Source organism: Dermochelys coriacea, chromosome 15 (assembly GCF_009764565.3).
Source record: "Dermochelys coriacea isolate rDerCor1 chromosome 15, rDerCor1.pri.v4, whole genome shotgun sequence".
Taxonomy (NCBI): domain Eukaryota; kingdom Metazoa; phylum Chordata; order Testudines; family Dermochelyidae; genus Dermochelys; species Dermochelys coriacea.
Genome location: NC_050082.1, coordinates 7,932,327 through 7,958,329, shown reverse-complemented (window position 1 = coordinate 7,958,329; position 26,003 = coordinate 7,932,327). Strand labels below are relative to the sequence as shown.

At 41.9% G+C, this 26,003-nt stretch overlaps 1 long non-coding RNA gene across 1 annotated transcript; it reads left to right on the top strand.

Annotated features, from left to right (window-relative positions):
• Positions 1–1,015: 1,015 nt before the first annotated feature.
• On the top strand, positions 1,016–16,239 carry LOC122456752. Its single transcript, XR_006275789.1, has 4 exons — positions 1,016–1,106; positions 9,503–9,622; positions 10,387–13,294; positions 14,995–16,239. It is a non-coding gene; the product is annotated as an uncharacterized LOC122456752 (long non-coding RNA).
• The last annotated feature ends 9,764 nt before the right edge of the window (positions 16,240–26,003 follow it).

The following is a 26,003-nucleotide window of genomic DNA, read 5'->3' as shown; positions in this document are numbered from 1 at the left end:
TAGATTAAGGGAAAGCAACAAAAATGAACAAATATAAAGTTTCCATAAGAGGGCACACAGTGTGCTACCCAGTATAGCATTATGCATCTGAACTGAAATTTAAATGGAAGCAGAAAGAGTGTGTGGTAAAGGTGTAGTACTTGGAAAACAGAATGCCATCATTCACTTACATAGCTGCATATGCACTGCAACAGGGGAGCGAAGCAGTGGTGATGATGCTGTTACAAGTGGATCTTACAGCACTTCTCTCACTGGAAACCCCTCAAGCCCAACCTACCTTAAAACTGTTATAATCTTGCTGGGAATTTCCTTCAGGCTCTATTAGTATTTTTAAAAATTGTTGTGCAGTTAGTCACCGAGAATAAAAATAATAAACACAACTGTTACAATTTTTATAGGACCTAAACAAAACAATATATTGTGCTTTACTGCCTCAGAACCAGCAGAGGGAGTGAAAGTTAACTAACAAACCATGTTCCCTAGTGCTGAGCTGAGATACCAAGGATAATGCTGGTGTACAAACCAAATAAACATCATATTAATTTCAAGTCCCATAAGAAATGAAGAAATAATCTGTCTGCGAAACAGAAAAAGATGATACTGGTAGCAAAAAACATTTTAATTCCATGCTTCTAAGTGGGTATTAGCAACAATAACATTAAACAAAATTAAACCATAAAAAAGTACTCGAGTGTCCTATTCATAGTCAGTGTATAGAATTTGATGAGGCTTTTGATATATTCTCTCCATTAGAGACACTAAAGTGAAAGAAGTGAAAAATCTATTTGTTGCCCTTGGCTTGTTCAGCCTGTTATTCAGTTCATTCCTGTAATATTTCTCTCTCTCTCTCTCTCTTTAATAATTTGGGGGTTTCAAACACTGTTTTGCTCAGCCACGCTGAGAAATGTTTAATGAATCCTCATGAATATACATGAAATGCTGTTACTGTTATTTGGTGAGGTAGTAGCTGTGGCTTTCTTGTCTCAGGTCTCAGCATGATAGCTCACTGTCTCTTTTAAAAAAGGTAAATCATCCTGTGTTGTAGCATGTGTGCTATACACCCATAGGGCTATCAAAAGGAGGATTCACATTTACTAGGGTGACAGGTAGATGGCTGGAGGTGAGGTAGAAGAGCTCTGCTCCCTGGCTTCCTTCTTAGGTATCACATAATGGTGGAGGCTCACTAGAATTAGCAGAGACTGATTGGACTAGTCATATTTATTAAGAGATTCTAGGCCAAATCAAAACTGAGGAGTAAGAAGGTTTATTTTAGGCCCATATACATCCACTTACAGGTGAGTACAGAGATCTAAGTTGGTGTATCTTGTATGCTGAAAGGGGTATTTGGAGTACTTATTTAACATTTATATTTAGGTAGCACCTAAAGGCCAGCTGCATCAGGGCCCTATTGTGTTACATGCTGTAGAAACCTATAGTACTGAAAAACAATTTACTTAAATTCATAGATTTTTTTTAGGCCAGAAGGGACCACTGTGATCATGTAGTTTGACCTGTTATATAACACAGGCCATAGGGCTTCCCTGAATTAATTCCGGTTTCAAGTCCAATAGCTGTTGTTGAACTAAAGCATAAATTTTGGAAAAACATCTAATTGTGAGAATCCACCAGAAAACCTGGCAAATTCTTCCAGTGGTTAATATTATCCATACTCTTTAAAAAAAATGCCTTATTTCTAGGCTGAATTTGTCTAACGTCAGCTTCCGGAGTTATATCTTTGCTGGATTGAAGAGCCCCCTATTATCAGCGCCAAATATAATCTTATGACCCCTACTCAATATTCCCCTGTTTCTTAAAGGGGAGGGAAGGGATATGATAACAGTTTGCAAGTATTTGAAAGGTACAAACACCAAGGAGGTGCTGCGTTTTATACTGCGGATGGCAGTATAAAACCATACGGATGGAAAGGAAGTGTTTGGGATGGTCCAAGGGGGGTAAATCTTGGAGTAATGAGATGAACTTGAGCAAAGGAAAATGTAGACTGAGTATCTGGAATAAATTCCTACTGTGAGATCAGTGCACAGAGGAGTACATTCCTAAGGATGGTGGTAGAAACCCCATAATTTGATTAAGTCAAGATTGCACAAAATTCTTGAGAATACTGGCCAGGACTATATTAGATGATCTTTTCCATCTCCAACTGTTGTGATCCTTTGAATTTGCTTACTATTGCAATATAACAACACTTACAGAGCACCTTTCATCAGAGGCTTGCAAAGTGTTTTAATTAAACCTTACAACTCCCCTTTGAGATGAGTAAGTAGTAGTTTACCAGTTAAAAACAGATTGGCAAAGTGAGGCACAGAGTATGGAATTCACCCCTTTGCACAGGGGCCTAAGATCTATGCATCACTTAAAGTCACCCCAAGCATTAAGTTAAATTAAAAACACAAGATCACCTGGTCCACGTAACTAACTATCCCAACCTGCATAGTGAACAATAAACTGTCTACAAATGGTCAGAAGAATTCTGAATAACAAACACATTTAAGAATTTGGCAACCAATTGGAAAAGAAAGCAAAATGAATTGAAAAAATTATTTTTTGGGAATAATTTCCTCAGCTATAATAGGCAGCTTTACTCAGACACCCTGCTCTGGTTGGCATGGCCATTTAGCCCATCATAAACATGTTTCTAAATCAGTGGCCTAAATGTCACATTGGCCCAGAGTATCATCTCAGTTAGACCGGATAAAATCCAGAGTAACCCCAATGAAGAAAATGGAGATACTCTGGGTTTATGCTAAAGTAAATGAGATCAGAATCTGACTTAGTGTTTGAAAGGGATCAAAGACTGCTTTGTGTGCTTTGACACCTGGCACAGTATCCAGGAAAGATTTCCACTTCCAGTGAATATACAGCCCTAGGCCTTGTTTCTTACTTCAGCTATCCAGGGGAGTAAATCTCTCCAATTGCCCCAGACTGCACTGATATACAATATCAAATGGAATGTGCAGCAGAACGGATGGATATAATGTGAAAAATCTACTAGGCTGAACATAAAAACTAAACACCCCTCTGGTTTGAACGCATAATCCCATGGTGCTCCTGACCCAGAATTGTAATGCAAATATTGTAGTTCAATCAGGCTATTTTAAGATAGGGTGGGAATGAGGCTTCTGCTTTCCCCAGAAGCAATGTACATCATTGCTGCTTCTTTAATTTCCCTTTGATTAAAAAAATATCAGACTGACTGAAGAATATGTGGTATCTTTCCTGTGTGCTGTGTGAGAGGAGAAATCAAAAGGAATGAAAAATACAGGTGAACTTGTCAATTCAGGTTCAGTGGGAAAAGCTTAGAACTTTTTGCTAGATGCGTTTTATATGGTTTGGTGTGACTGACTATGAAATTCAGAAGCTTTTTCTTTTTTTAAACCTAAAGTTCTGTGATGCATTGTAGGCAACCTAGACCAGGCATAGAGGAACAAGGCAGGCTGCATTAAGCCTCTGTGTATTTCTCATCTCTTTCCCTCACATTGTTTAGGATCTTATATGAAATGTGTAGCATATCCATCAATCTGTTAGCTAATGAGATGCATCTTTTGCTCTCTTTTAATGTATGTGGAAGCTAAAATACATTGTGGATTTATATTCTAGTGGATTCATTGGTTTGACTGATTCCTCTTTCCACTGCAGTTGGGCAAAATAAGTGGAGAAATGTTTTATTGTTGAATTTTGCCAGCTTTTCAGGTTTATGGAATGTTTGTGAAATTGAAGCAAGTCGTAGAAAATTTCAAAATAGGTCAGTAAAATTTTGTTCTTGGGGTCACTGAGGATGCAGTGGCAAATTTTCATGTGGCCCTTTCCATTTTGGAGCCACGTTGGCTATGACTGGTCAAACATCACATGATATTGGTTCTCGCTTCTATGGCTAAGCCCCAGGAGCTTTAGCAGAAGCTATTTTGACTCCTTTTCACATTTTGTGCATTCGGTCAGAGACAGTCCCTGATATATGAAATGTGGTTGGCAGGGAGCAGGGTTTGATGGGGGCAGTGGCCCTTCCTGGTAGCCCCATGAACTCACCAGAAGGTAGAACCAAAGATGATGGGAGGGGGTGGCAGGCCTTCCTTACAAGAACTTAGCCCGAACATTCTCTAATTATATACTTTTTTTCTCCCCTTGAATATATAATATTGTATGAATGTGTCTGCAACTTTCTACATGTTGTTCTATCACTCCTAGTCTTCCATCCTGAAGCCAAAATGGACAAAGATAGTTGTTTTGGTACTTGAAAATGAAATTTTGAAAAGGTGAAATGCCAACCTAGAAGTAGATTTCAGAAACTGATCTCCCCCTAACACCCACTCCTCAAAAAAGGTTCTTTAGATTTACCCAAAAATTGAGAATTTTTAAGGTTTTAAAAACTATGTGAAATTAAGGGGTGGGGAGAATTCATCCCCAGTTTTGCTCAGCCTTATCTATCTTTCTTGATGAATGGGTGGATGGATAGACTATTCTTTACTGCCATGAGTTTGTGTGTGCTTAGATGCTACAGTGATAGACACATTAAAGCTGGTTAGAGAGACAGAATTTGTCTTTAGATGGCCAAGTGGCACCATCATGAGTGAGAAGTGCTGGTTGTTCCAAACAAGTAGCAATAAAAACTTTTCTGCACCCCACCCCTCATGTATTTTCTTTATGCTACTTATTTTGTTTGATCTTTGTCATTATTTATTTTATTTTATTTTATTTAGCCTTCATCCCATTTTTCTCTTTTGAAATGAATTAGTTACTATAGAAACACTGCTGTGATTGGTATGGAAAGAGCTTAGACAACCCTAGCAGTACATTTGAAGCAACTTTATGTAATGGCTTGAAATTTATACCATGGTTTTAAAAATAAAGGCGTTTCTGTGGTGGTTACCATGGCCACATATGTGGTGTAAATAAATATATATATATATATATATATATATATATATATATATATATATATATATATATATAGCATTCTTAGATCATTGTTGGTAATTACCCCCTTCTGCCAACCTCCAAGAGGTGGTAACACCCCTGCCTGTAACTTTATTCCCCAGCTGTAGCATTTTGAATTATGCATCCAAGTGCTTCAGCAGCATCAGTTTTAACCCACTGAATGTGTTTAGTTGTTATGCAAAATGATCTGTACACGTATGTATATAATCTGCATTTATAATTAATTAGGCTTAGATCTATAATAGATAATCAATGAGAGTCAGATTTTTAAAGGTATTAGGCAATTATTCCCAGTTTATTAAAATTCTCAATGTTACTATATTACTTCCCACAAGTATGAAAGCTATAGCACTTTGTGCTATGATCCTGTCAGGTCTCCTAAGCAGGGTTGGTCGGGGTCAGTAATTTAATGGGTGAACTCCACGTGTTTCAGGAAGTGGAATTGGTGATTTTAGTAGGGAACACTATTTTTCCTCTCTGAGTCAGTACTAACCTCTTGCCTTGGCATGGTATTAAAAGACACTATGGAACAATGCATCTGATGAGGTGAGCTGTAGCTCACGAAAGCTTATGCTCAAATAAATTTGTTAGTCTCTAAGGTGCCACAAGTACTCCTTTTCTTTTTGCGAATACAGACTAACACGGTTGCTACTCTGAAACCTCTGGAACAATGTGTCATCATTTGGATGTGATGTATTGAAAACCTAATATTCTTGTCTCTTGTGATCATCAAAGACCTCTTAATGTTTGTCACAAGAGTAGGCGTGTTTAACCCTTGACCTGGATAAATTCCAACTTCAGTCATTGTATTCTATCTATCTAAATTCTCCCAGAACTTTCAAATGAAAGCAGCGCTGTTCATTACTTCCTGTCCTAACTTCAGTGTTGCCAGCTCTGTGATTTTACTGCAGGTCTGATGATATTTGATATGCTTCTTAAAGTTCCAGCTCCTGGAGTCATGTGAATAAATAAGATGATCAACTTTCATTTTTAAAAAGGTATGTTTTTAGCCCTCATGTTTATAGAGGAAAAAGTTGAAAATACAAAAAGACCACACAGTAAAGACTCAAAATTCAAAAGGTAAATAAATTATAAAAATCCAAATGTATTTTTTTAAAACTCTCATGATTTTTAAGTCAATGCTTTTTGAGGAGCCTAGCCCATGAGTTTTGAACACTTAGGTTTGTCTACTGACAACTTTTTAACTCTTAGTTATTGTAATTTTTGTCTAGTTTTGCTGTTAAATAGCGACCAAGTTGCACACCTGAGATAGCCATATTGCAGTGGTAGGTAAAGTGATCCCTGACTCGTTCTTGCATACATACAGAGAGCTTTAATTAGATAACATCTGTAAAGTGCTTTGTGATCCTTGGATCAAAATGGCTATAAAAGGCATTAGTAAAATAAGAGCAGTTAGAAAAAATAACCTTAAAATATACTCTAGTATGGAAAGCAAATTAAAAAGTGGGTTACTTTATTTTTCTAGGTACACTTTATTCTGCAGCACTTTTCTATAGATGTGATGGCAGCAGTGTACTGTATGCTGGGCATCATAATGAAAAAGAGGAAACAATTACAGGGGGAGGAAGTTCTAGGCTTTGCTGAGCCACAGAAAGGGAAAAGGACATATAATATAAATATGCAACACTTAGAAAGCGCTTTTTTTCTTCAAGGCACTTCATTAATTGACCTCACAAAACCTCTGTGAGATTATTAATCTCATTTTTAAAGATTAAGAAAATGAGACACACAGAGAGGGGCACTTTCAAGACAATTGCAGAGCCAGGAATAGGATTCTAGGGAAGATCTAGCCTCCTCTGCCCATGCTTTGTCCATTGGACCATGTGGCCTAAAGTTTAAGGCTAAAATTCGTCCCTATGCAGAGGCACATAAGTAGTGTGTAGGCCTTGTGTTGGACCACTGCAAAGGGCAAATTGCACCTTAAGTGAAACAAATATGATTAAATGCCCATTTTTCTCTTTGTGTGGATCATTCAGAATCTACTGCTAAATTTGCTTTGCTTTTCTCTGTTGTGCTGAGTCACTTTAAGTAGCGTTATCTCTGGCATGCCTCCTGTTGCCCTTTGGTCTAACTAGGGCAACATGACTTTGCCAGGGCTCAGCATAAATTGTCTCAGTCTACAAAGTGTGTAGTGTCAAGTTCACATTGGATAGCTGAACTACTGAGCATCCCTAGATCTGGGTTAGGAAGCATAGGGCCAAATACAGATCATAAGCCAAACTGATCCTCCACCACCACCGACCATGTGTGCTGCCTTTATTCCCCATTCCTTACTTATACTTATTCAATGATAATTTAACTGTTATTTGAAAAGTGTGGCTATGTCATATTCCAACTACATCATTCAAGTTGATTAAAAAAGGGGATTGGACAATTATATGGATAACAAAAATAACTAGCGTTATAATGATACCATTTTAAAAATAAAGTTTTAGAAGGGATATAAACCCTCTTGCTTCAGGCCATAAGCCAGTCTTTAACCCAGGGCTAGGAAGAAACTTAGCCAATGAGCAGGTTACTTCATAATTAACTGCCTTCTGCAGGGTTTCTTGGCACCTCCTTCTGCAGCATTTAATACTGGCCACTATTGGAGACAAAATACCTCACTAGGCAGACCACTAATCTGAACCTGTGTAGTATTAGCAATGTCCAATATTCCTAAATTCCGTAACAGTGGGGCAAATGCAGATTTGTACATCTTCCTAGGGAAGGGTGTTGTCTCGAGTGGGCAACATTCCTCACTATGCTATAGCAAGATGTTTGTTTCAATGGCATGAGTTGTTGGATTCCTCTAATTTGGAGCCTGGAGCGAGAGGGGAAAAAACTAAAATGTTTCCACACAAACCTCTGGGTACAAAGCCTGGTAACCTCTCCAAAGCTCTGTCATATTTCAGCCAAGTAACAGAGGAGATTTGGAAGCTTGCTTGAAGCAGACCCAGGAGGAACTTGCATTGTTCACATTATTGCTGGCATTCTCCACTTCCTGGACATCAGCCAACAGGAAATTCCTGGGATAAATCTTTCCATTCAGTCTTTTTATTATTATTATTTTTATTTTTAGAAAAAAAAGAGAGTGAAATTGAGCTTGATAGAACAAAGAATTCAACTTTAACCCCAAAACTCATATATGTAATATTTTATACAATTGTGCCCCTTTATCGTTGTATTCTTTTCTCTGAAGGATTTATGACCTCACACTCCTTGTTTCTGTGACATCACATGGTGTTGCCATGGGCACCATTTTATTGTCAAAAACAAAGAGATTTTGCAGCATTCTTTAACAGCACAGGACACTAAGTACAGAGCAAAAAGAGACTTTTTTTCCCCCCAAAATGATACATCCGTTTTATTAGGCCCGTGGATATTTAAGAACCTGTGGGTCCAATTCAGCGCTGCTATGAGCATACATAATTCTGGTGAAGTCAGAAAGTTGCACCTATTTATCCAAGGGGTGAATTTGTCCCTGCATCCCAAAACCTTGGGATTTTCCTTTCCAGTTCCAGGCCTCCTTCCTCCTCCCCTGCAAATGATTGATAGGTTCCAAACCTTTTATATATATTATTAAGTGGCAATTTCCTCATATTAGCAGTGAGGCAGGGAGGGAAGCTTTCTGGGCAAAAGTAAACCTTCTGTGCTCTGAGTTGTGAATGCCGGCTGCTCTAATACAACAAAGTGCATCATCAAAAGGAGCACGTAGAATAAACCATTGAGCATGAATATATTTCTTATACAATTCCCCTAAAATTAGAGGAAATGGGAGTTCTGGCAACTCATGTCACTAAAAAGAGACTTCTCTGGTAGCTGATGGAATAGCATTGATGTGCTCTGAAGGAAGGTCCTACCCTTCCTCAGCTGGAATGATGGTGGTTCCACCACTGGGCATTGAGAGAGGGGTGTAAAATGGTGTGACTCAGAAGCATTGAAATATGGAAGGATGTTTATCCTATAAACCTCTGGCTGTGACTCGAGGCACAGCCAAGGGGAAGAGAGGAGGCAGACTTCCTAAAGGTTAATAGGCACACAGTCCAGGGGTTATATAAGTACTCACTAATGACAAGAACTGATAAACATCAAATGCAAATCCATATACCTACACACATAATTTTATCATAAATTAACAGTGAGAGGGTATAGGTTTCCCGGACAAGAGTCAACACAGATCCCTAAAGAAAGTAGTTAAGAGAAAAAAATTAAATTTCCTTTCCACATATGTATACTTCTTCAGTTAAGGTTCTGCAGCTGCTAAATTCAGTGCCCCAGCTCTGTTATGAATTCCAAAAGACAAGTGATCTCCTTGCCATATATTTGCTAGAGCAAAAAAACACCAGGGGACAGGTAGGTTAAATGCCATATGGTTAACCCCAACATTTGTTTTAAATTATTCCTTTAGATTATTTGAGTGTGTATCACTTTCTTGCTGAGTTTTGCTAATCTTTTATTTTGTAACAAGCTAATCTGGTGAGGTGGAGGGAAACGATAACTTTAACTAATATCTGTTTATATCTGTTATCTGTCCAATCCATCTTTTCAGATGTTTCCTGTAGACCTAACCAACTTAGAAGAAGATCCAAGAGAAAACCAAGAATGCAGAATCCCAGCATGGGAAGGAGAAGGAAAGTATTGTCTTAAATTCAACATACGGCCAGATGTAGTGCGTTTGAACATTGATATGGACTTGTTCACACTTGTCAAATCATACTGTACTTGCTATTGTTGCATTTTAATCAAATACATTAGCCGTCTCTCGCTCTCTCTTTCCACTCTTTAGCAAACCTCTTCCCTTCATTTCTCCTCTTCTCATCCCTCCCTTCATTCTTTGTTCTTTTTCTGGCTATCTCTTCCCATCTGATTCTTTGTCTCCCCTTTCTTCCCCCTCACACCCCCTCAAAAGCTCAATCCTACCTAATCTGCACTTTACAAAACATGTAGATTAGACAGATGCCTGCCTGGAGGAGTTTACAATCTAAATTTGATATACTCAGTACAGGCCATAAAGAGGCTGATAGCGAGAGTGGGGGCAGCTCATTGTTAATCAGCAACGGGAGGATAGGTGAAACAAGTTGTTTTTTTTAAGGACAGATTTGCAGGAGAAAGTCGGGGGAGGGATGCTGCCCAGGGGTTAGTAGCTGGTGTTAAAAAAGGCATGGAGTCAAGACTAGAAGAAAGTGATGACATAGAGAGCAGCTTGGGCAGGGCATTAAGATGCAGGTGAGACGACAGAAGGGGTGGTGATCTTCAAAGGTGAGGATGAGAAGCTGGAATCTGATGTGGAAAGAGAGATGAGGCTAGTGAAAGGATTTGAAAGGGAAGGCTTGGTCATAGTAATGGGACAATCCTATTCCTATCCCAGCTCTCTCTACTCCTCAAATCTATGTGACACAAGAAAGTGTATTGTTAATTCCTCTACCCACACAGTGTCTCTTCCCCGCATTACTGGAAGTTGAGATTGACACGGATGGATGGCAAGATTGGGCAGTGAATTGAGAGTGGCTGATGTGGATGGACGGCAGCAGCATGGAGGAGATCTTTGCTGAGGGCAGATCTGTGGGCTGTGAATGGCTGACATGGCTGGCTGACAAGGAGCTGTCCTGAAAGGCTTCCATCTAGCCATAAACTGGGGATGGCTGACATGGCTGGGCAGACAGGCAGCGCGCCATTGCCCTGCAATGGGTTGAGCTCCTGCTATGGGGAGATTATCAAATGAATGTAAAATCTCTGGAAAGATGACCCTCCCCAGAACCCTGCTGTGAGAGCTGTGTTAATGTCATATCTGTCTAGTTTGTATTGTAAGCTTTTAGGGGCAGGTATCTTGCTTTTATCTTTTTGTTTTTACCAGCTTGTAAAGTTCTCTGTGCACTCCTGATGAAAAAGGGCTAATGGGTCAATCCCCAAGAAATCCTTAATAAGCCCTCACTCTCTTTACTCGGGCAGCCCTTTCCCTCCCATTAACCTCAAAGCATATGGCTATACTGCACAGTTAGCTCAGGTAATCAGTACCTAGGTCTGAGCACCCAGGTTATCCCAGCCTAGGCATGAGCATGCCCACTGCAAAGCCTTACCCACATTCCTGTGTCCTCACTGTTTCTGTGCTCTCCCATATGTGTCTAGGGGCATATCCCATGGTTCTCTGTGCTGAGATAGTCTAAGGTTCTTTCCCAGTCAAATTTGTCAGTTGTGGGAGAACTTGCTTGTCCTTCAGCAGGAGCTGTGGGAAGGGCATTGGAGGAGAACCAGCACTCAGGTGATTTTTCCTGCATCCTCATTGCGAAGTTAATGGGTTCCAGCCGCAGTGAAAGCCGCACCTAGGCTCTTGTCTATACCCAGCTGGATAAACTAGGTTGGGCTTAAAACACCTCCAAATCTGGGGAAGAGGTTTCTCTGTGTGGATGGTAGAGGAATTTGGGCTAAAACGGGTTGGGGCCCAGATTTATTATGCAGTCTGGACAGACCCCTGGGGAGTTTTGCACCTGGGCAAGGATTTCAGGATGTGGTCCCATTGTAATAACTGACCTGTGTAACAAGACTACAGATTGCTAAGGAAGCAGGGCAAGACAGAAACAGCATCAGTTTAGTCTCCTTCAGGCCCTGATCCTATCCACCACCATGGATCACAAGACACGACTGGGGCCATGGTCAGTTTCTCAGAATTTCTTTTTTTTTAGAAAGGTTCATCTTTTAACTCCTTTTATTACTCACCTCATCACAATGCTCTTCATTCATGTCCACAGAGCATAGAGCTAGACTGACCCTTTGTTGGATGGGGGTCAGAGGGACATGGCTGCAGTGAAAGACCGGGAAGAATTCTGTCTGATTCAGCTCCACCATGGATGCTGCATGAGGTTCTTCCTGTACCACAGCAGTGGGGAAAGGGCCAAGGCCCCACACTAGCCTCACCTGCTCATCCCCACCCTAGGAAGTCAAGTTCTGCCACTGGACCTAGCATGGAGCAGTGACTCTGCTCCCAAGCCACATTTCCTGGCTCCTCTGTAGAGACCTAAGTAAGAAAGGAAGACAAGTGTCTTCGCACCCCTCCCCCCCATTCTTTTGTATGTCAGACAGGGTCAGACACAATGTGGCCAGTGACATTTGGGGTCCTGCACATCCTATGTGCAGTACAAGATCCAAAGTAAACCGTTTCCCCCCCTCCATTTAGGAAGGGGATAGTTTTCACATGTATCCTTACCACAAACCTAGAAATAAAGAGCCTAAGTCAAGGTCATGGCTTTTGGGGTGCCGGACTCATGATTTTTGTACACTGTGGATTGTCAAGTACTGGGATAAAGAAAACTGAAGTCAATCGGAGTTACTCATATCCTTTAAAAGGTTGGGAGGTGATTCACACATAGAGAGTGGAAACACCAGTTTACGCTGTCTCCGGCAAAGGGTACGTTGATCCTGCCAGATGCTTAAGCACAGAGCTAGAATGCTTAGAGTCTTGCAGGATCAAGTTCTAGGAACACAAGGGATCCCTCTAGCCTCTTCTTCCTGCCTCTTTCTCCTTTAAACAGTCACAGATGAGCAGCTAAAATCATCTCAAAATAAACATGATCAGTGCTAACATATTTTAATTACATTGCTGGTTACTTTTAAGATAACACATAACAACACCCAAGCCAAGAAACTTTGGAAACCATGTATCCGAAGCACCAATATATTAACAAGCAAAACACAATAAATGTTAGATTTTTAGCACTCTCATAAAAAACATGCCATATAACAATAGCACTAGGAGGCAATAGTTCAGACTGGTTCACCACGAAATATCATCCGGCCAATGACAATAAAAGGATAATCTTGAAACTGCTGTCAGGGCTAATATTCAGTAAGGATTTCTTATTTGATTTTCACCCCAGATGAGATATTACAGAAAATCCCCACACTAGAGGAATTCTTTTGCTTTCAATGGTACTTCTCCATGTGAATCAATTGCACCCCATCTCTCTTCTTTATTGAGGGATAGCTATATCTGTCCCTAACCTTTTACTTTTGTACCCATAGACACAGTGGTTCTCCTTACGCCAAACAAAAATCCAATACAGAATCTGTGGGAGGCATATTAATGATAAAAAAAACCCTCAAGGTTGTGTTTGTATTGTTCACAAGGAAAGAGGAAATTACAAGCAGCCACAGGGTGCAGGAGTGTTTGAATCACCCCAGCTGTTTTCTAATTCTGAAAGGAAAGTTTTAAAACCTTTCTCCTTGTGAACTGGTGACATAAATGGTGTCATGCAGCCATGGGCTGAGGATTGCTTCCCCACCTGTTGCTTGTAGCCTACACTATTACAGATCATCTGGAAAGCATAAACCTCCCGTTCCGTTCATTGTAAGTCTACACTAGTATTGTTAATTTTTTTCTACCTTTTTTCTTTTGGGACATTAACAGTAAAAGTTCTTTCAGCTTACCCCACACAGCCTTGCCTCTTAAAGAACAGGGAAAATCCATTTGCAGTATAATGCATTTAGGCCCCACATCCCCATTAATGATAACCCAGCATGTACAATTTCTCTGACTTTCTGATATGAAGTTTTTACTTGCCTGTACTCAATCAATCTATTTTCATAGATCTTCCTCTGACATTCAAACTGTGCTATGATAGGGCCTTACCAAGTTCATGGGCCATTTTGGTCAATTTCACAGTCAGGATTTTTAAAATGGTAAATTTCATGATTTCAGTTATTTAAATCTGAAATTTCATGGTGTTTTAATTGTAGGGGTCCTGACCCAACAAGGAATTGGGGTGGGGTGGTCGCAAGGCTATTGTGGGGGGGGTTGTGGTACTGCTACCCTTACTTCTGCATGGCTGCTGGGCAGCTGGAGAGCAGCAGCTGTTGGCCCGGAGCCCAGCTCTGAAGGCATAGCCACCACGAGCAGCAGCACCGAAATAAGAATGGTATGGTATTGTATTGCCACCCTTACTTCTGTACTGCTGCCTGCAGAGCTGGGCGCTCGGTCAACAAGCGCTGCTCTCTGGCCACCCAGCTCTGAAGGCAGCAGCGCAGATGTAAGGGTGGCAATACCGTGACCCCACTAAAATAACCTTGTGACCCCCCCTGCAACTCCCTTTTGGGTCAGAACCCCCAATTTGAGAAATGCTGGTCTTCCCTGTGAAATCTGTATAGTATAGTGTAAAAGCACACAAAAGACCAGATTTCATGGTCCGTGACGTGTTTTTTATGGCCAAGAATTTGCTAGGACCCTAGCTATGGGCCGGCATGTCTATCTTGAGATATTATGGGCATGCTATAAAAGGGGGAAGAGCAGAGTCCCCTGCATTAGCAAAAGCATATCTGAAGGTGGGAGAGGGCAAGGCAGGGGCTACTGACAAGATAAACCACTGGGATGATTTGGCACTTTGGGGGTGGGAATGTTCTTTTGTTTCCCATGTTTCTCATCTTTACATTTAATTCTGACATCTAAAATCGATCCATCTCTTTGAGCGGAGAAGTAATCATTTATGAATAGCACTCTAAAGATGCAGCTGAGTGGGATTCTGGTTGAGACTGCAGTGAGTAGTTAATTATAATACTGAAGTTATTGCAGTAAATAACAGCAGCTCTACAGTTTGTAACATGCATCTATCCTTAATTTATTGAAATCTACAACAAATCTTTCACAAAGCACTGAACCCCCCCCCAAATTATATATTGATTTAAAGCTCCAGGTTTGTGCTTTTTGGCAAATAGTACGGTCACCCAAAAATTTTAAGGGGACAGGGAAACTTCGCAAATTCAGGTCAAATTTAGCAAATAATTTTGTCCAAAAAAAATCAGAAATGTTGAAACATTTCATTTTGATATTTTTGAAATAAACTTTTTTGACATTTAATTTCAAAATGACATTTTCATAATTAAATTTCAATTCAAATTGACATTCTGTTTCAAAATGTCATTTCAAATCAATATTCAAAATATTTTGTTAGACCGGAATGAATTTTTTTTGGTTTTATGTTTCAAGAAGAAAACCTGAAAAAAATCAATTTTTGGTTAAAATAAGTAAATACATTTTTTTATTTTATTTTTCAGTTTGGGCACCAAAACTTAAGTCTGGGGGTGCTGCAGATCCAAACTGTGTTGCATTGGAAGAACTCTCTGTGGATCCTGTACTTGAACTCAAAGGTGCTGTAGGCCAGGGTCACCATGCACCAGCATAGCTGGTGAGAAGAAGTTAGCTAATTACCTTCCTACTCTCTGCCTGGCTCTGTCAGCTTTTAGTACAAGTGAGCTCTACATATTCATCTAATCATTAAAAAGGAGAGGGACAAACCTCGCTCTGGGGAGGGAAATTAAATGAGAAAGCAATTAATAGAAGGTAGAGGAGCGAGACTGGCCTTATCACCTTAGTGTTGGCCTATCAGAGTGGGTGCTGACAGATTTACCACCACTGTGACATGTAGAGAATTCTCAGCTCCCAGTGCCAAGGGCTCCAAGTACAATACACACCCTTCTGTTTGGGCTCCAGCCCAGTATGGCACCAAAACATTTCAGAGGATCCAATCTTTTCATTTTTAGGCCCTGTCCACCTGCCAGACTTCATGCCACCTCAATAAAGCAGCCAGCTATTGCCTAGCCTGACAAGTCAGTTCTAGAAAAGGAGCCATTTGACTCTGTCCAGAACCTGTACCAGAGCCCCACTTCTAACTACCTGTGAGCTCCCCTTGAGCCTGTGTATCTTTAGACATAGTTAAGTCGGGAGGAGTTTCCTTATGTTCTTGGTCTTCTTTCTGCTGCATCCAGTCTGCTGCACTACTTCCCCACGGAAAAGTGACTTGTGGTTCCAGGTCACTTGTGTTGATTTCAAAAGGGTATCATTGTTTGACGCACACATACATGCACACACTGTGCTTCGGGGGTTTCCGATTTGGGCTGCACGAGGCAACTCGGCTGCATACCTAGAACTGGAGACTTCCACTGCATCAGGCTCAGCTTGGGTATGAGGCTCAGCCAATGGGACAGTATCAGGATTGCAGCTTAATCTCTGTGCCCCTCAGAGTTTATCATGGATCCCTCCCTTGGCTGGCTGGCTGGCACATTGAAGGCATCTGCAGAAGAGCTTTCGCAGCAGTCAATACTCGGTCTGAGCGAGGGGAGACTCTGCAGAGCTGTCCTCCGCTTCTGTGCTGAGCACTGACCTCAGTCAGACATACCCTCCCCAACAGCTGTCTCCAACACTGTCCCCAACACGGTTACCCAAAATTGGGCCAGCTAATAAGCTTAGGGAGGATCCACCAGAGTTTGGCAGAAAGCAGCATGTTTTATTATTCCGATAGCTAAGCTCAAAAGAAAAGGCGGAGGGGGCGCGGTCACACTTGCATACTCACGCTCCCAGGATAGGCATGGCACTGGAGATGTCAGGATCCTTCCAGGTAAGTGTTCCACAGTGCAGCAATGGATGGTGCGATGAAGGTAAGTCTTCCCGAGGCACGATGAAATGCAACGCAGTGGACCACTGGTCAGGCAGTCCAGCTTATGAGTGGACACTTGAGCACATGGCCACTTCCGCTTTTAAGGACCTGCTCCTCATGACATGCGACTAGAGATGACTTGGCCGCATCTGGTTGGTCACACTCCACCTCAGGCAGTGTCCAGGCAGAGTCCATGCATTGGGTGTGTGAACACTGCCTAATTAGAGTCCCAGACACCTTGACTATCTTGGAGCTCCATTCATTCCACAAGCGTTCCAGGAGGGAGCGGGAGGGGGAAAGCCACTTCACAGGTATTCAAAGAGGGAGAGGAGACAAAAGGGGAGGTGGGGGGGAAGTGTAACAGACCTTTTGAGCATACAGGTTATACATAGCATAGTCATACAGATCATTGCTGCTCCTACAACACTCTGCCCCTCGATCTATCATCATTACAGTAGTTGTTGTTGTTGTAGGGCACAGGTGATCTGTTGCAAAGAAACCAAACAATCATAACCAGATGAATATAACTAAAACCATTACAATTGACTAAACACCAAATATAATATAAACACAAATGCAAACAATCACAATTATAATAATTGGGAATACAATAAAACCATCACCATTACAATAATTGGGTACATTGACAAAATGAGGCCCGAGTTTGATGCTGCAATAGCCATCGAACAATAAAAGTCAACCCTAACACTTAAGTACACACAACAAATAAGATTTGTAGGAGTACCACAGTTGTAAAGTGGAATTAACAATACAAAAAATGTAACTAACAATACAAATGTATCAATAACAAAACTTAACAGCAAAATGATTATTAGAGAACAAAAAATAAACCTGATGTATTGGGGACCAAAGTCTTTTGGACAGAGGTGGATGTGATTGATAATTTGGTTGGAGACGGGGGAAGCAGAGAGAGGAAAAAGCATTTACCCTGTCAAGGGGAGTATCCCCTCTCTCTCTGGACCCAATGCTAGCACAGGACACCCACCAGTGACAGACACAGAACATACAACACAGAACACTGAACACAGACTTTGTTGCGACACTATAACCATGGTATTTCTATAACTCTTCAGCTGGTATCAGCTCTCCTGATATTCCGGTTTAGAGGCTGAAAGATAGAAGCTTAGAAACAAATTAGCACAGTGCTCCCACTGCGGCTGACCCTGCTCTTTTGAGTTGTCCACAGTGTACCCATTTTCCCTCCAGGGGTTTTGATAACTCTATTGCTTGCGTGAGAGTCAACTTGGTCTCTGCCACAGTGCGTCCAGTACTTGTGACTGCCATGCCCCCTGTGGGTGCAGGCCCATAGTTTCGGATCACCCTCCGGACCACCGCAACACGGCGTCTGGGATCCGGATCCGGGGGATCCAGATCATACCAGATATCCTGTCCCAATCATCATATAGTCCTGCACCCCCCTGGGCTTTCACCCCAATGGCGGCGACCCGGGCTGAATAAGCCCCCCAGACCCTCTTCTCCCAGGTGGACGCCTCCAGGACCTGGCTCAGAGTGGCATTCTCTATTTCCACCCGCTCCCACTCCTCCTCTGCTGTGGCTGCCTGTACCGCGACCACAGAGAGGAAAGAGGCCTGGGCGCTAGCAGTCAGAGCCTGCGCCTTCCACCTGTCCCGTTCCTTCTCCAACTCATTACCTCAGTCCTTGAGTGAATCCATTTCAGTGGCGAGCTGACTCTTTGCTGCCTGCCATTGCCAGCCTGCTTGCCACAGCAGCCAGGCGGCTGCACGATCCAGTCCCGCCTTATTGGGACTGTTTATAAGTACATATTTATCCAACATGGGCTCTAGTTCAGGAATTGTACTCCCAGGTGGAACTGCCCCTGGCATCCAGGGGTCTGCCCCTTTCTTTTATTTTCATTCTAACAACACCCTGGGCAGCGGTGCCACTCCCCAAGGGGAGCGGGGGCGTATTCTTGCTCGGGCTGCTTTGCCTTTTTCTTTCCCTTGCCCCACAGTGGCATACTTACCAGCGGTGTCCTTTTCTCCCTGCAGTGGGTTGCTAGCCTACCACCTTTTACACGGGCTCAAGCTGGACCCGCTTAAGAAGCTATTAGGGGGCACCAGGGGATTTGCACCTAATTCTCCCCCTTGCCCTACACCGGCACTCAACAATGGCATCCTTTTCTCCCTGCAGTGGGTTGCTAGCCTACCCCTTTTTCATGCAGGATCGAGCCAGACCCACCCAGGAGATCACCGGGGGGGGGCACCAAGGGACCCCTACTCTTGGGTCAAATCCTCCACTAAGCTGCCTGCATTCTCCACCATTAATGTTACCTGAAATTAGGCCAGCTAGTAAGCTTAGGGAGGACTAATGACCCATCAGAATTTGGTAGAAAGCAGCACGTTTATTATTCTGATAGCTAAGCTCAAAGAAAAGGGGGGGGGGTCACACTTAAACTCACATACTCACGCACCCAGGACAGCCACGGCACTGGAGATGTCAGGATCCTTCCAGGTAAGTGTTCCACAGTGAAGCAATGGATGGTGCGATGAAGGTAAGTCTTCCCGAGGCACGATGGAATGCAATGCAGTGGACCACTGGCCAGGCGGTCCGGGCGAAGGGCCTTCATGGGAGGTACAAGCTTATGCGTGGACACTTGAGCACATGGTCACTTCCGCTTTTAAGGACCTGCTCCTCATGGCCTGCAACTAGAGATTACTTGGCCGCATCTGGTTGATCACACTTCACCTCAGACAGTGTCCAGGCAGAGTCCATGCATTGGGTGTGTGATCACTGCCTAATTAGAGTCCCAGACACCTTGACTACCTTGGAGCTCCATTCATCCCACAAGCATTCCAGGAGGGAGCGGGAGGGGGAAAGCCACTTCACAGGTATTCAAAGAGGGAGAGGAGACAAAAGGGGAGGTGGGGGGGAAGTGTAACAGACCTTTTGAGCATACAGGTTATACATAGCATAGTCATACGGAGCATACAGATCATTGCTGATCCTACAACAAACACCACTCTTGATTCCTGCTCATTCCACTGAGGTAAATCAGGAGTGACTCCACACAGGCAGTACACTGGTGTAAAACTGATGTGAGATGAGAATTGGGCCCATTGTTTGCATCAGGCAGCTCCCCTCATATTCTTTAACAGGAATTCAACTGACAGATAAATTCATTCATCCTGTAGACCTGGGGCTTAAACCCGACTGGTTTCACACCCTTCCCTGCCTTCCATGTTGCCTTTTCTACAGCAGTTGCTCCACAAACAGCCCTGCGTGTCTCCTTAGTTGCAGGTTAGAGGAGAAAAATGACCCCTTTTCTGCCAGAAAGTAGCACTCTGGAGTGTCTCTCAGCTGGTGACTTCAGTCTCCTGCAGCACTTTTATCAATTTTGCACAACGCAAGAGGGTAATTTTTACCTCAGAGAGAGCAGGAGCCACATGGTGTATCTCAGGCTGGGAAAGCGCCAGCTGCACTTCAGATTCCAGGCTACTCTGCTTTTTCAAGGGATGCTGCCAACTAGGCTTCACAAGTGACTCGGATTCTTAACAGGCTTGTTGTTGGTTGTTAAATACAAATGAAGAGCTTTAACTTCTGGGGGGGTTCTGATATGGTTCTTTCTAAAACAGATCCTTGCAGCCCAGAAATGGAAACAGAGTAAACAAATACACCAGCTATCCTGTGGGCCATGGAGACTGTGTCTACTACACTCCTCTAGCCCTGTCAGAGCTCCTGACTGCCCTCCCATCCCGGCCATGTGGGAGATGGACTCTTCAATAAACTGCTTTTACTTGGAAAACCCTTCATGTCAATGAAATAAGCCTCTCAGCCAGGAGCTCTCAGCTGGCTTGCTAAAATCTTTGCAACAATCAGAGCCAAATCCTGCCTCCAGTTACACTTGCTTAATCCCAGAATTTCAAACTAAGACATCAAGAGGTAATTTCAGATGTAACTGAGGGCCATATCTGGTGCTTGGAGCTAAAAAAACAAAAGAGATTTTGTTCCTGAAAACTTATAAAGCCTGTGGTCAAGTTTTGCCCCCTTCCTTGCAGCCCTTTCTGGAGTTCGACAGATGAGATGACTGGCACATGGGTTAAATTGACTCTGAGGGACATCTGAATTCCTGCTCTCTGTGACAGTAGGCATCAGGCACTCTGGGGACCTAGTATGGAGCTTTTTTCCTGAGTTGTGTTAATATCTGTCACATGGACAGATCTCGAAAGTGCTTCACAAGCACTAAGTAAGCCTTACAGCACCAATGTGACACAGATATTTATTGTTTCCATTTTACAAATGGGAAAACTGTGTGGCAGGGAGATTTGATTTCCCCATGGTCACACAGGAGATCAGTGGCAGACTTTCACTCTGCTGCTCTGACCATTAGAGCATACTCCTTCCTTGTCACACAAGGGATCAGTAGCACCTCTCTCTTGTTCTGTCTCTCTGAAACTACTGGTAAAAGTGCCAAGATAGCAGTCACCAACAAAAGAAGTTAGAGATGATGAAGGGAGGAGAGGGAAACAGCATTTAGTCCTAGAATGAAGAAGTGAACATTGTTCATGCTTGACTAAGCACCAGCCTTGCGAACAGAGTGCTTAAAAACACAAGGAGCCTATCATTTAAAATGCTCCTGTTTGAAAGAAAGCTCACTTTGAAAGTCTTATTGAAAACATTACTATTTTTCTCTAATTATTCACAGATTGATCCAAATCCAGATTGAGTCAGGATTTCCAAGTTAGATTCCAAGCTCTGCTACCGACTCACTAAGTAACCTCAGGCAAGCCACATCATGCCTACATTTTTGAAAACCGTACACTAATGTGAGATATCTCAGCTTTCAGGTGACCAATTTGAGACACCCGGGGCTTAATTTTCAGATATTTTGCAGCACTCAATGCCATCTGAAGTCAATCAGAGCTGTGTGTGCTTAGCATCTCTGACTATCAGGCTCAAAGTGAAATAATCTGAGCACCAGAAAACTAAAACACGGAAAATTAGTGGATACTTTTTGAAAGTTTAGACCTTCCCCTTTCTGTTTGGACATCTATAAAAGGGAGTTAATAAGCCTCTACAGCTGACTGAATTGCAAATTAGTTACCCGACTGATTTAGCCCCCTTTTTTTTTTCTGTCACTCACTCAGGAACTGATCCTGGTTATTGCATACATGTCCATCCAATGGCTTGTGCCAACAAATTACAGCCTACGAGTGGTTTTCTGAACTGTTCCCTTTGACTGTTGATTTTTTGTGTTTTTTTTTGGTTACTAAGTTACGTAGTATTGTTTCTGCTCCCTGATTGGATGGTGGGAACTTTTTAAACAGGAGAATGATGGACTCAGTTTGGGTACAATTTTTTTGCTCATGGTCACTTTCATAAAAAATAAAAATTATCACATGTAAACCAGCTCCAATATGGCCAACCCTGATTATTCAAAACTCATGAACCAAGCTCCCCCAAATCAGGAGATTTTAAAAAATAACAAAACTACCTACTTCTTTGCCTTTTGGTTTGTGAGTCTTTACAGATTGCATTTTCCAGCTTTTCTCCACAGCCACAATAGCAACAAATTTACTTTTTCTTTAGATGAAAGCTGAGTTTCTTTTGGCCCTTGAAATTGGGATTTTAAGAAAAATATGATGGTGAGACTCATGGTAAAACCATGAGCACTAGCAATGCTGCACTACTCATCAACAATAGGACACCGTGAATAATAGTGGAGTGAGCCTGCCATATTTTTCACAGATCACGTTGTTCAACCTACTTCCCAGTTCACTAATGTTTGTAAAGTGCTTTGAAATCCTCAGTGAAAAGGCAATATATTGTTATGCAAAGTAACATTCAGAGATTCCAGGGCAAACAAGCTTTGTTAACAATAATAATTAATAATCCAATGAAAAATTGCAGTGGTTACTGATCTGTCTTTTATTTCACTAAACTCCTGCTCATTTTTTTCAATGCCACTTCATGTCCCTGTTTCCTTCGAAAGCTTAGACGTATTTGTCTGGATAAGTGCTGTGGCTCTCTAAGGATCTCAAAATTACTTGTCACTATTTACTGGGGCAAAGAAGGTGTCTTTTCCACAGGCTATAACTGCAAAGGGCTTAGTCTGGTCCTGGCTTTAACAAGCCGGCACAGATTTCCAGAGGGTGTACATGCACTAACAAAGCATTTTGAGGCCTTTTGATTTCAGCTCCTGTCCTGTTAGCATTACTTAGGTAGGTGTGTGAGCATCATGCAGCTGCCAAAAGAACAGCCAAAGTTGCTTTTCACCAAAGACCCAAGCCTGGTTACATAAAACATAAAAACTTTGCAGGTTTGACTGCCATTGTCACCGCAGAGACTGTGGTGAAGCAGGGAGAAGAAGGCAATCGCTCTGTAAAGAACTGAGAATGTCAGCCAGCGTTACATGGCAAATAATTAGCAGCAAGTGCTATTAACCCATGATGTCTACTAGAGGAAGGCAAATAGAATGAACACGGCATAAAGGAGGGCAGTGGCAAACACTTGATTCTTTGAACAGACCCAGTCCAAGGGTTGAACAAAGAGTGCCGTGACCCCTTTGCTTGACGAAGCATTAGTTCTCCAAGTGATGGCCGTGAAGCACACTTTTCTTTTTAAAATAGGGGGAAGATGAATAAGTGTGAATGCCATCAGTGGTGTAACAAGAAGCAAAGTGCACCTCATGCGGAGGGGTGTGAGCAAAAGAGGGAAGGAGGGTGACTCATCCACTCCACCTTGAGTGATTCTCCCAAGCTATGTCAGAGCATCGCTATCTCCAAGGACTTGAGTTTTAAAAGTTACTCTGCTGGCAGAGCATTTACCCGACTCCCCTGGCCTTCCTCCCATCCTTGAACTCTAGGTCAACATGCAGCACTGAGAAATACAGTTCACCTCATCTTTACTTCAGATTACAGAGCTCAGCTCTTGCACTGTTCCTTCATAAACACACCTGCTTCCCATTTGTGTCCATCCAGTACTCAATAGACATTACAGGGCACAGCTGTGGTGGCTCTCTCCTTTGACCACTGCATTGTTATTGCTAACTCTCTGTTGCACCCCATCACATAAGCACTAAGTATTTTTATATATTTAATCCACATTCAGTAAAATCTATATAAGATCCATTCAAGGCAACCTCCTCTCTTAAGACCATCCCAAAGTACCCCTGAGCATCACACTGAAAATAAATCTATTCCATCTTTACTGGAAAATCACCTCCATTAATAACTGCTTTTGTTGGTCCATTAGGTTTTTCTTTCTTTCTTTCTTTCTTTCTTTCTTTCTTTCTTTCTTTGTCTGTGACTTTCCTCTCCAAAATGAATTTGTTACTGTAGAATCAGGATGCAGCTGTATCATGACATCCACAAGTGCAGGATAAAGTCAATGTACATAATAGTTTGGAATTTATATTATGTTCTGCAAATTGAAGGCATCCATCTGCTGGGCTTTGTGATCACGTGTCAGGTATAAATACTATGATTTTTTCTTGTCTGCAACTTTTATAAATCTGTTAATGAAAAATAAATCTATTTGTGAGGTGCCCTCAGCCCTTTGGTAACCTTATCGAGCTAATAGCCAGCTGTTGACATTTGCCAGTAAGGTGCCAGGTAATTTGAAGGCAGAACTACAATGTCATTCTAAGGCTGCAGAATACAGTCTTGCCTCTGTTCTCACTCCTATGTCTTTTCCCCTTTTCTCCTCCCCACTTTCTCTTCTGTTTTGGGCTTTGGCAGGACTTATTCTTTAATTCATCAGGTGAGTAGGTGTCTAAATGGAGAGGAACATGAGGGGATGTCTGTGGCTGGAATCTGTTTTAGTTGGGTTTGAAAATCCACTATAGGCTTTACCTGTGACAAATACAGTGAAAAATGTTTGTTTACTTAGGACCTGATCATACCGAATGCTGAGTGCATCCTGTGAAGTGCTGAGCATCCTCAGATCCCAGTTGAGGGCACTTAATAGTTCACAGACAACCTGAGGATTATTTTTGTCTGTTTATCCACTGTCACAAAGGAGAGGAAAAGCCTGAAATGGACCATTCCCCAGACTCCCTCTAAAATTCACTATTAATTCACATGTTCTCTCTCTCTGTGTGTGTGTGTGAGAGAGAGAGAGTGAGCATGTAGCTTTTGTACCATGTGATATGGAAGTTGCTCTGGCAACTACGCAAGGCTTATTGAATGCCAAGGTAAATAATGGCAAACAACATGCATACATTATTATTCCCATAATTTCCTGCTGCCCCGAGGCTGTAATAACTTACACACCCTATTTTCCAAATGTTTCTAATTTAATTCTCATGAGCAGAATTATCTCATACGTAAGGCTCCTCCCTCTTTGCAGCTAGCCATGCCTTATTTTTTTAGAACTTGCAGAGTTGAGGAGACCAGTTGAGGGGAAAGACTATATCATGTTTACCGTTTCGTTAGTGAAACAGAATGACTAGAGCCAGGTCTAAATGCCCCACACAATTCTGCTAGTTCATATGTGAGCTGCAGATTCCCTGCTATTCCAGCACGGGATCTCCATTCAGTTCTGCAAATGTACTTAATAGCTGGCTTGCTGCATACATAATATTCCAAAATTACAATTCCATATAACTCCTGCTATTGTATCTCAACCTGAAACTGCAAAAACCCCTATTATTCCATTCCTGAGCTCCACCAATAGATCTGTCAGGGCACCTTGATCCTGATCGGCAGCATGTCATGCATATCTGTTACTAAATTTCTTTTGAGCAAAGAGTAGCATAAGGAGAGAAACTTGCCAGATAATCCCTATTATCCAACAAGACAATGACATACCTGCTGCCCTCCCCTGTGTTCATAGCCAAATAAATCTTTCCCGTGGATTTGTCCCCTTTGTTTCCTTCTGTATTTCTGGGTTTTGAGAAAGCAGCAAGGATGGCTTCTAAATCTTTGTAAGCATAATAGAACCCAAATCTGAAGATCAGACCTTGTGGGGAGAGAAAACAGTATAAAATAAAAACACAATTAATAAAAATACAACAGAAAACTAGTTCAATAGACACTCAGGTTAAAATGTCTTTTGAAAAAAAAATCCTAACCTGGTTTACAAATTTCACATTAAGGCTCCAATCCCACAGTGAGATCCACTAGCAGAGACTCCTGCATCTGTGAAGAGCATCACTGATTCATAGACTTTAAGGTCAGAGGGGACCATCATGATCATTTAGTCTGACTAGATGTTAGACTTTGTCCGGGCACAAAGAACAAATATCTACTGTCAAAGTAAAATTATTTTAATTTCAATTTAAGGTAAACCACAACAAGAAATAATGATGTTAATGTCTCTATGAGAGAGCACAGTGGGTGTGTCTCCTCTGTAATAGTCTGAAGCAACTCTAGGAACAAAATGCCTACTGTCTCTACACATACACTTCATAATTTGTAGAAACTGAAAGGAGACATACACAGAAATGAACACACGACAGTTTCATAGCTATATATGCCACACTTATCACTATTTATTGCCACTATTTATTTATTTGTATTACTGTCATGCCTAGGAGCCTTGTCATACATCAGTACCCCATTGTGCTATGCTGTTTGCTTCCTTTTTGTATTCACAGAGCTCAGACAGGGGAACTGGTCAGTTTCTAGCCATTTTCACTTTCTGATTCCA